We start from the raw sequence: 11861 nt of genomic DNA on the forward strand, positions 1-11861 counted from the left end.
GAAGAAAGAAGCAGCTTTTGATCTTCATGGCATAACTACTTGGTAGTCTCTAACTGAATAAAAGGTAGCTTCCCTAACCATTAGTAGTTGTCTTAATGACAAATTATCTGGGGATGGGAAGTTGTGATTTCTTTCCTGACACTCCAGGATCTTGGCAGTGTCTTGGTGAATTGCCACCTGGTAACTACTGTAGCAGAAGATGCTACTTCACTGTTGCTAATCCTTTCCCCTTTGTGGTTTAACCTGAGCTGGCAGTAAATACCACTCAGTGGCTTGCTTACCTCCCCCTCCCCCAGTGGATGAGGACTGCTGGGGGGAAAAGACAAGGAAGCTCCTAAGTTCTTGAGATAAGAACTATTTATTAATAAAATATGAATGAAAATTATAGTGATACTAAATATTAACAGTACTATTCCTAATAAGTAATTAAAATAATAGAAAACATGATACAGCTGCTTGCTGACTGACACAGCCAGGTCCTGAGTGTTGAGAGTCTGAGCTTGAGAGCCCCCAGGGCCACACACAACCAGAAAAAAGCCAGCTGAGCCCCCTAACCCACTGATGAATGAACCTGCCCCATTGCTAACAACCTCACCAAGAGCTAACAAAGGAACTAATGACCCAGCTTATCAAACTAGGAGAAGCCTTGAGGACACCACCACACTCACCCCCTTCCCCCACACCACTTCCGGCCTGGCCTCAGAACCTCTTTGGACTGAGCCTGACTTATCATGGAATGAAATACTCCCTCAGCCAACTTGGGCCAGCTGTCAGCACTGTGAAGAGAATTAACTCTTTCCTGCCTGAAACCAGCACACCCTTCAAGGTGCAGGAGAAATTACTTCTGATTGGATATAGTTTCAAGACTAAGAAGTGAAGTTTGGAAGAAGTGAAAACCTCCTGGCTGTGCTTTAGTGATGACTTGATTGAGAATGATTTAACATGTCTCTAAAATAGTAACAATAAAAATAATCGAGTCAGGACTTGTATCAGTTCCTGGGTTTGGTTCTAATGCCTGTTCTCATTGCAGTTACAGCTGGGATCTGCTTCCTTCTTAATGATCTGTGTATCCTGGAATCCTTTCTTGACAGATAAGGACAGCTGCCAACTTCTGCAGATTTAGAAGAAGGTGTTTCTAGTAAGCTTTGGGGAGTTGGAGCTTGTTGCCAGGGATAGCTGGATAGCTGGCTAGTCTTGCCTGTGTGTAGACATCATCAGTATCTGGAGTGCACATGGACTAAAATGTTTTGCAAAGATGAGGATGTAAGGAGACCTCTAAAGTTTCTGGCCAAGAATGCTATATTTTGTTAAATAAAGTGCTGTTTCATATCAGCCTAATATGAAAGGAGTATTAGTTATTGGATAGAACTCAACTGTTACCAGTCTTAACGAAGAATATTAAGGAATATTTGTGTTGAAATGTGACAAAACCTAAAACATAATTCTAAGTCAGCTTGTTGGTTAGAAATTTGCATGGCAGCTAACTACAGGCAAAATGCTCTGCCCTTTTTCTTTGTACAGTAAATGAACAGCTCTACTTTTTTAAGCTCATTGCTGTCACCAGTATCATACTAAATGGAATATGGAGTACACCAATAATGACACTTCCCGAGGTTAACATTCAGTTGAAGTAGCAACTTAAAACTGTTTTGGGAACCTGAGTTAGTTCTTGCAGGAACTGTGGGCTATGGGAACTTGTTTTCTGACTTTAGTCCAATGTGCTGAACAAAGTTATCAGTACCTTGGCACACAAAAGTAGCGTTTTTGTAGTCTGTAGGAGACTTTACCAAATAAAGCTTCTGTATCTTTAAATAGCAGGAGTTGGGAGGGGTGGGGAATATCAGACAGCAGCAGGAAATAAGATGACCTGTACTTAGTTGCAGGTGTTGTTTGACTCGTAGTCTCACTAGGCTTATTCTGCTCTGGTCCACTTCATTTTTGTATTATGAAATTGTTATTTACTTCTACAGCAGGCTTGGAGAGTAGTCAGGGATTCTTCCTGTGTTAAAAAAAATCCAGCTTGTGTAGACAAATGCCTCACTGTCTTTTAGCAATTTTTTTCCCCTGACATCTGCAAGTGTTTGACTCTGTTTTATTGCTCTGTCATGTGACTCTTTTGGCATCTAATGAAGGTGGTGAGGCTATACTGGGCACTCCTACAGCAGCAGCCTGTGGCTGTGCTGGTGGCCAGTAAATGAATTCTCAGGGATCATCCTTGTCTTGGCTCTTCTGCTGCAGTATCATGGGCTCCCAGAGCAATGGAACATTAGTAACCTGTTTGGTCAGGTTTCACTGTTCGCTTTGTATTCCTCTTGAAGAACTTGCTGCTAATATACATAAATGTAGCTTTAGTTGGTTATTGAAGTAGTATTCAAGGTAATGGCATAGTTTATATTTCTCAGCTGAATGCAAAGCTATCTTATTCTGAATACTGCCTATTTCTGTTCAGTGTGTGCTAGTGCAAAGCTAGTTTTGAAACTGGTCCCTTCTCTTCCTTACAAATACTCAGATTTCTGTCCCTCTGCCCCCACATTCATTTCTGCCTCCAATTTGATCTGCCTTGGAGCAATAATGTAAAATATCTACAATGCCAGCAAAAGAGGAACATGAGCATAAAGTGTTTTGAGGTTGCTCATGTGTTCTACTTCCTCCCTTTCTACACCGCATTCCTCTACGGATAGCTGCTGTGTGCCTTTTAGCAACCCAGCTTGTATTTTCTTACATCTTTAATTAATGTACCTTTTTTTTTTTTTCCCCCCTGTCAGATCTTTGCTGAATCAGTGAAGGTCCATCTATCTATTTTTATGTAAGCGCTGAATCTTACCTATATTAGGGAAGAGGGACAGAGGCCAAGGAGTCAGGCTGAAAGACACAGGATGGGGGACTTCAAATAAAGGAACAAAGTTTACCACTACAGAGGCACGCTTCACACCCTAATCTAGGATGCAACTGAGGGCCTGCCAGTGCTTTCTGTAGGTATGCCAGAGTATGTTGGTGAAGAAACATGATCCGATTCCTCCTTTGGGCTGGCTCACAGCAATGGTTGGTATTGTCACTTATTGGAAGAAGGTGCTTGAAGAAGTCTGCGCTTCTTCAGTGCAGAAGCCAACTTAATACATTCCTGGCTTGCTGGTTTTCACTTTCAAATGAAAAAGTCATAATAGCAGGGGAGGAACAGGGAAGCTGTGACATCAGTTAGGCTGCTGAATATCTAGGCTATTGAACATCCAAAATAAATACTGTCTGTGGAAAGGATGATGGTCTTGATTCTTCCTTGTGTAGCCCTGGCTAGGACACTTACACGCTTCTGTCAAACAATGAAAAATGTGTCATATCATGGAAAAAACCCAAGCACCACAACTCGACTACTGAAGTCAAACAAGACACTGGTCTATAATGAACTGCTTTGAACATAGGAAACACTAAGCACTAAATCAAGACAAATTACTTGTAAAAGAAAATATTTAGTAGAAATATTTTTTTTCTTTTCTGTGGAGGTGTCCTCTAGACAAACTAAGCAGTTTTCAGGTCCTTTTTACCTTTTTACCTAGACATACTTTCTTAGATTCAAACTTCAAAATAGGTGGAAATGTTTTACTGTACTGTCTGTGTACTGACTTAAACCTCAAGAAGTTGGATAGCAACTTGAAAGGACTAACTGCATTCAGAACAGTTGTTTCCCTCCAGTGGAAAGTATTTATTATTGAAAGGTCTCTTGGAAAGGCTGGTCACTTAATGCAGCAAACACCATAACAATCTAGAAGCAGTTCTTCCTGCTATAAGGTCCCTTTTGTGGATGTGTACAAGTGAGAAGTGGTGGTTTTGTTTGGACAATTTATTCCTCATTACTTTTTTTTTTCCCCTTAAATATATGAAAACTCACCTGTCCATTTAAAATAAGACTTAGACTTTCTAATTCAAGAAAGTCAGCCTGTGAAGTGGTAGTTGCATAATGTACTGTGGTTGCAGATTTTAGCTCATGAACTCCAGAGTATGTGCTTTAAGAGATTGTTCAATGAACAGGTGTCTCAGGCCTGGATTGAAAAGATGCTTAGAAGGCTGGTTTTTACAGGGACTTTGAAATATAAGTAACTTAGTGAGGGACTGTTTTGATTTTCATAACTTGGGCTTGAGCTACTCATCCCTCCATGCCAAGGTACTGATTTCACTCTGGTAGAATCTGATGGAAGTATTCAATCATATGAAGTAACTCCAACCACCGATGGACACATCAGAAAAAGTCTGCATGGAGTTACCAAGGGTAGATCATGCCCTATCACCCTGTTTGCCTTTAGGCTTTCAACACTGTCTTTCACAATATTCTTCTGTCCAAATTGTCCTCTCATGCAGCCTGTAACACCGCAGCTAGATGGGTAAAAGCTGGTTGCATACTTGGGGTCTGAGGGTTATGGTTAATGGGTTGTGCTTTACCTGGAGGCAGGTTGCAAGTGGGGTACCAGATGGTCTATTTTTGGATGAGTTCAACATCTTTATCAGGAACCCTGAGAAGCACATGGAGGACACAGTCAACAAGTTTGTAAAGGACACCAAATAGATGGTGGAGCAGAACCACTGAATACAGTCCAAGGCAGAGCTGCTGTCTTGGGGAATACTTGCACAGGTGGGCGGAAGGGGCTGACAGAGACTCGGTGAAATTCAGCAAGGGATAAGTCAAAGCCTTGCCCTGGGAAGTCAGAGCCCTGCAGGGATGCAGGCTGGGGCCAGGCAACAAGAGCCAGCAATGCTGGGGTTGGTGGTGTGACCACGATGTAGCCCCGAAAACCAGGGGAGGGTAGGGACCGTCCCCTCTGCTTAGTGCTCATCAGACTATGTCTGGGCATTGCATCTGGCTTTGAGCCTTCAACAGAAGAAGGGTGTCAATAAGCATGGCTAAGTTCAGTAAACAGCCAGCAAGACAGTCCTGAGCTGGAACCCTTGGCCTGAGAGGAGAGGCTGTGGTACCCTGACTCTGGTCGAGAGTGGTACAAGATGGTACAAGAGACAACTTTGGGGGCATCCAGCAGCATCCCTGGCACCAAAAGAAGAGGCAGCACCACAAGCTGAAACACAGGAGGCTCAGTTTGAAGGTGAGAAGCCTTTTTCCTATGAGGACAGCCTAGCAATGGGGTCTGGGTCCAGGGAGGTGGGGCATTCTCCAGCCTGGGCAGGTTTCATGCCCTGACTGGGCGAAGCCCTGAGCAGCCCTTTCTGAGCCCAGAACTGGCTCTGCTCTGGGCAGGGGCTGTGACTAGAGACCTCTCCAGTTCCCTGCCAGCTTGAACAGGACTCTGTGATTTGTTTGAATATTGTGGAAAAAAAGTAATTGATCAACCTTGCAAAATGTTTCTTTTTTGACAATAAATTACTTTTTCTCTCAAAATGGTGGTAAATTTTATCCCTGTAGATTAGACTTCCTGTCATGGATAGAACAGAGGGCAGGGAGCAGCAAGCATTCATGCCACCTTTGCAGAGAATGGTCTAGGCCCAGTCATTTGAGCACTCCAGTCATTGGCAGCAAGGTCATGCCTGTGCAGTTTTCCACGTCTTGGTTATCTGTGTGGGTCAGGACTAGTCACTTGTGTCAGGGGGGTTTCCCTTTTGATCCTATTTTTTTGTATCTCCAAGTGGCCAGGTAAAGGAAACTTTCATCAAGGTAGAAGCATGGCTTCTCAATGGCTAAAAGACCTGGTGATCGAGGAATTTGATTTGGCCTCCTAAGGTGGCAATGATGTTGCCTGATGTAGTGTCACTGGAAAGTATAATCTCTGTAGAGGATTAGAAGAATCAGATGAATAACAAAACATTTTTCTCCAATTCCAGCTGAAATGAATAGGTCGAGAGTTTCACACTTCAGTATCTATTTCTGCTTCAGGCTTTTGCAGTCTGCAAGTTAAATGAAGCTTGAAACTTTTCTACTCCCTGGTGAAAGCATTCCCACTGGGTAAGTAACAAATACTGCGAGTTTCTAAATTTCAGCTTATGCCTCTGGTGGTAAAAGAAGTTCACCCCATGAACCTTTTTCAAATAATGAACCTTTTTCAAATAAACTTTTTCAATTTTCAAATACCACTTAGTAAAGACTCAGTACAAAAATTCAAATTACATGTGCAATAATTGATGCAGGAACAACTAGGTCATTCTGGTTTTCCAAGACGAAGCATTGGTTGTTCTTTAATCAAAAAACGTCCAACCCACTCCTCCTTGACTTTTTTTTGTTGAAGAATAGGACAAAGTAATGGGGTGTGTGTGCCCATAGAATTTATCTCTAAGTTGCTGGTTATGATCCTTACACATTATAAAATTCCTGCTACCAGGTAAAACCTGGCAATTTTGTAATTGTAATATACCTATTTTGCCTCAGATATTGAACAATTCCTTGGATGGAATTGGGTAGCTGACAGATTTTAAAATTACCTACCCCCAGAGAAATAGCTAGCTCTTCCTAGGCCCTTTTCTTCTTTGGCAGCCTTCAGTGCTGGTGAAATTTATGTAAGTGAATGCAGAGAAAGAAAAGCTGTAAGGCTGCTTATTTACAGAGAGCATAATTCAAATTGTGTCATGAGAACTGCGTTTCCATATTTGATACAGTACACCCACTTGAGAGAAAATCCATTCAAAAAAGTCAGTTTTCACCATCTTAGATGCCGGATACAAATAACCACTAACTGCTGAAGACTAATATTTTGCTAGCTGTCTTCATAACACAAAGGCCACAGGCAAGCAATGGGCATTCCCATCACCTGAAGGTCCCTTGTTGACCAGTAAGCATCTCTGGCAGAAGACTGTTTAGTGCTCCTCATATAAACATAGTTTAATCTGACATGATTTTCATTTGGAGCTGTATCAACACTTTCATCTAGCATTCAGCGCTTAAAAAGATCCACTTCAGAGTATGGCCTCCACAAGCAGCTGTGAAATAAATCAGCATTAATAATTAGACCTGGCATTTATTTTGTTCTTCTTCTAGTTGTCTGACACTTCAGTAGCAGTTAGTTAATTTAACAAACACTACGAGGCACTTTTTTACATGGTGCTGAAGGGACAAAGTAGAAAATTAATCTGCCCTTATTTCAGAATGGAAGTCAAGCAACCAACCTGATCCTTTAGAGCTTAACAATCACATTAATGGATCAATGAAGAATTGAAATAACCACAACTATCGTAAGTCAATTCATTCTTTTCAGTGAGCCTGTTCTGTTCTCCCAGGAGGAAGGAAGTGAAGTTTTACACTCTTCTTCAGGAGACAGGGCTGAGACATGAGTCTAACATGGGGAAGCTAATAATCAGTAGAGAATATTCCAGTACCTCTGGTGCACCTAGACATGTGATACCTTTCCCTTTGCCTGCATTTCCCCTTGTAGTTTTTTTGGAAGACTCTTGATGCTCTGAAATAAGGTCTGTCGGATAGAGGAGTGCAAGCTGGGTAAACAAAAAGGGATGAGCAACCCTGAGTTCCCCCAGTACTGAAGAGCCTGTTGTGGACAGTAACTACAGAGTAGTGAATACACTGTGATGTGGTGGTCTAGGCTAGCTCCCAGTTTTGGTTTTGTCATCCCATAGCATTAGATAAACTTTTATTCTCTTTTGTGTTGACCATAAGTTGCAGGAAATAACTTGATACAACTTCATAGCAATCAGAAGCAATTGCATGGGTAAATCCAAGAACACAAGCAAGACATGCAAATCTCCCCTGCTCATGCTGGAAAAGGTAGGGCAACCAAAAAAAGAAGCCCAAAAAGTCTGGGAGGCTTCCATAAGGCTTGCAGTAAGATCCTTAGGTTCTCTTTGATGGATGAGCCCCTGCCAGAGTCTAGGGCTTGTGGAAGGGCTCCAGCCCTCTTCTGAGGTTGGCATATGACACCTTCTTTTGTAATAAAGGAACAAGGACTAATAAGCAGGCAGAAACACATCCTGTATTATTTAAGATTTTCAGAAATGAATATTAAAAATGGAGCAGTGCATTAAAGACTAGAGCATAAAATCAGTCTAAGCCAAAAGTTAAGCCGCCACATTAACTTGTCTTGCAGGGGATTCTTCTCAGTATAGACTGTTACTTTATGAGCTGCATTAAGTATGTAGAGGAGAGAAAAGAAGGATTGCCATTCTCTGGTTTGATTAGGACTGAAAGTCCAGAAGATCAGCTAGGCATAGCTCAGGTACTAAAATGATGAGGATTAAGACGGCCATAACCAGTAAGTAGCAGGAAATACATGTTTTATAAATAATAAATACTTTAATTAATTTAGGTGCTTTTTATTTTGTACACATTGGAAGGAAATCAATGTCTGATTTCAGCTTTACAAATTTATAGCTTGTTTTGTTTGGAATTTACAGTTTGTTTTTAAAAGAAGTACACAGACAAGTGTACAAACAAACAGTCCAATTTACTCTGAACAATGTTCTTGAGGGAGAAAACAAAGGTGCAGAAGTCACAGAAATGGTCAGCCTGGCACAGAAGAAAATGCCTCACTCAGCAGCTTATCTTAAGCACACAAGCTGACACAGCTCACACAATAACTCTACAAAGAGGTATTGTCATAGGATCCCCTGGCACTCCAGAGTTTCTATGCCCCAGTCCATCATGTTCAATTGTTTAAGCTTCAGGGGCCTTAGAGGTATGGCAAGGCAATACAGTCCCATGCTTCATAAGGAGTCACAGCTGCCTTCAGATTACGTACATATGAAAGGCTATTAAATAGATTTTGTGGTAAGTGGAAAGTGTATTCCACTCATTCTGCTATTTGTTTCCTGTTTCACTTAGGGAAAATCTCTTTTCTATGCCTCAGTTTTTCCACTTGTAACAAGTCACAGGGCGATCATGAACGTCAACTAGAACTTGTAAAGCTCTAGGGGAGTATGGGTGCATGTACATCTATGCTATCATACACGCAAGCATACATGTATAAGTAGATTTCAATTAAAGATGCCCAATGACATCATTTAACAAAATTTTAGCAAAGACTTGAGTTCTAGTGTTTTGCTGCTGTGTTTTTTTCCAGTAGGCAGTGTAAATGATGTGCACCATAAGGACATTTACTTCACTGCTAGTCGTAAGATTTTGCATTAAGCATGATGTACTTAAGCAGACAGAAAACTGAAATCACATATGTATGAAGTTTAATCCAACCACATAAATTGAGTGTGTGTGTTCGATCCGCAAGATGTGCAACATTGGTCTGAGATGCAAGCAGAAGCTTGAAAGTAACAAGAAGAGTAACCAGAAAATGTTTCATTAACTAGATTTCAAATAGAGAACCATAGAAAAATCCTTGGAGGTCATTTAGTACAGCCTCCTGCTCAGAGCAGGGCTTGTTTCAAAGCTAAATCAGGTTGCTCAGGGCCTTGTCTGGGCAAGATTCAGGGGATGGAGTTGCCATGACTTCAGGGCAGTCTGCTGCAGGGCTGCATCACACACAACCTCAAGAATTTTGAAGTTTTTTTCTATGTATCTCAGTTTGCACCTTAGATCAGATTTTATTACTCAGTTCTTGATCAACATATCATTAAGATGTTATTTTCTTTTAGCAATGAGTCAGTAAGTCTTTCCAGTACAGGGCCACAAAACAAGGCATTGTTCTTTGCAAACAATAATGAACCTAAATGCAGATATCAGCCACCAAAGTGAGTACAAAAGTGTTATTCTTTGACAGAACTATTATAATGCTTTTAATGAAAGTAAATGTATTTCAGGACCTGGCTCAGGGTGGCTTTTGGGTATATTTACATGTTAAGTTTTCTGTTAACTCACAGCCTCAGTCAGTAGCTCCGAGGCTAATTTGTTCATCTCAAGTCACATGGGAATTCAAGAATAATTTGGATTAGCTTTATGTTGTTTGGAAGTCTTGTATGCATGCCTACTGTATTTGTCATGCATTGAGACACTCAGCATAAGTACATTTTCAAAAGCAGCAAGCTAATAGTGTGAGCAAAGGCCTTCAGGATGTAGTGTTGCTGACCTCCAAATGTTTCTGTTCAGTTTTACATGCCTATGCCAATGAGAACATTTTTAAAAACCAAGATTCCTCTTAAATTTAGCAAACTCATGATACATGGCTGTGATTGTGACTTTAGATTATTTTAGTGCTAAACTGTCTTTGTCCCAAAGGAGTGGAGATTTTATCGAAAGTGTGGCTTGAAGGAGAAAAAAAGAAAGTGTCTTGAGTTGATTAGCTCACTCATCCCGAAGATAAAAAAGTGGAAAACAGATTAATGCAACTTGTATCACTATACCATTTTTTTAAGGACAAAGGACGTGTAGAAGCTGCATGTACTGTACCAATCTGCCCATCTATTGTTGCATTGAAAGTGGACAGCTGAAAAAAAAAAGGCAACATTTTAGCTCTTTGCTCAAGCTATACATGTGCATAGATCCTTGACTTGGAAGGTAATTATTTTTCATCTTGCCTATCTTAATTCAAATCCTGCACTGCCTACTCCCTGAGATTAGGCAACTTCCCACCACAACTGGTCATTTTTAAAACAGACACAATGAAGTGTTTTGCTTCTGTGTTAATGCTGCCCTCATGATCCTTTCATTTTTAATTTCTTCATCGCTAGTCTGCCTTCTCAAGAGGCTTCTTACGTCATTAACAAATATGAGCAGTCTGAGATAATCAGTAATGTAGGAAGAAAGAGTCTTCTGCTGGAAGCTGGGTCACCCCTGTATTGTTGGTGATAGCAAAGCAAAGACATTTTTTCACTTTGGAAAGAGGTGCTGGGTATTCAAGTTGTGGTGGAGAAATAAAACACGTTGGAAAGCTGGGAGTCCAGGAAAGCTGGGAGTCCACTCCTCATCTAACCTCTACCCCTTTGTCCTGCTGCAGTAATGCAAAAGAACCACAGATCTGCCTAGAGGAGAAACGAACAAATTTGGAGGGAGGTGTGACAGGAGACGTCACTTAACCAGAGCACTGCTGCAGCCTGGCAAACCCAGTGCTGAGTGGTACTTCTGTGGGACTGATCCAGTTTGCGTTCAGGGATTATGCCAGCCCTGAGGAAGTGGAGGAGTACAAAAGCTGTACAGTTGCTCAGTTCCTTCGCTCACTGCTAGGACCTGCCAAGCACAGATGAGCCCTGAGGATGTGTGCCCTCTCTCTTCCTTCTCCCTGCAGCAACTGTACACTCCAGCACCCAAATAAATTCTAGTCACTCCATGGTGGCTCTTCTGTTCAACTGCTTTTAAACTTGGTGACTCATTAATGCAGTGAAGTTAACACAGGACTCAGGGCGTGACACTCCATTGTCGTTAGGCATGCCAAATGGTAGACAGCACTAAACCCTGACCAACTTTTTCTATCTTTTGTGTACAGACAAGTAATTGTACAAGAGGCAAAGCAGACTAACTTGCTTGTTATAAAACAAGCTGCAGAGTTTGCTATATTGTTGTAATTTCCATCCTAGCTACAATTAATGAAAAATTCACTTCATGCACCTAAAAAAGAGGCACATAATAAGACATAGGCATGACAGGCAAAACAGTCAACATTATGTGTAGAATTGTACAGACTTCTTTTCTGAATGTTCATGGAAGTTTGTCCTGTTTTCAGCAAAATCAAAGTGAAGTTATTTGCTCTAGGTAAAATGGAATTATTAAAAAAAAAAAAAAGAAAGAAGTATTAGGAATTTTTTGGGCTTGTATGAATCCTACTTCAGAGTTAGATGCCATTTCCATCATATTGATGTAACAGCATAAGAATGTAATTTTCCATGTCTGAGACCCTACACATGTGATATGTTTGCCCAGAGTTTGCAGCACAACCATTCCTCAAACATCCGCAGAAAACACGGAACACTGGACTGGAATCTCATTTCCTCCAAGTTGCAACTTTACAGCCACAGTAATTGCCTGCAAGTAACAGCCA

This window comes from Eurypyga helias, unplaced genomic scaffold (assembly GCF_000690775.1).
Source record: "Eurypyga helias isolate BGI_N326 unplaced genomic scaffold, ASM69077v1 scaffold4800, whole genome shotgun sequence".
Lineage (NCBI taxonomy): Eukaryota > Metazoa > Chordata > Aves > Eurypygiformes > Eurypygidae > Eurypyga > Eurypyga helias.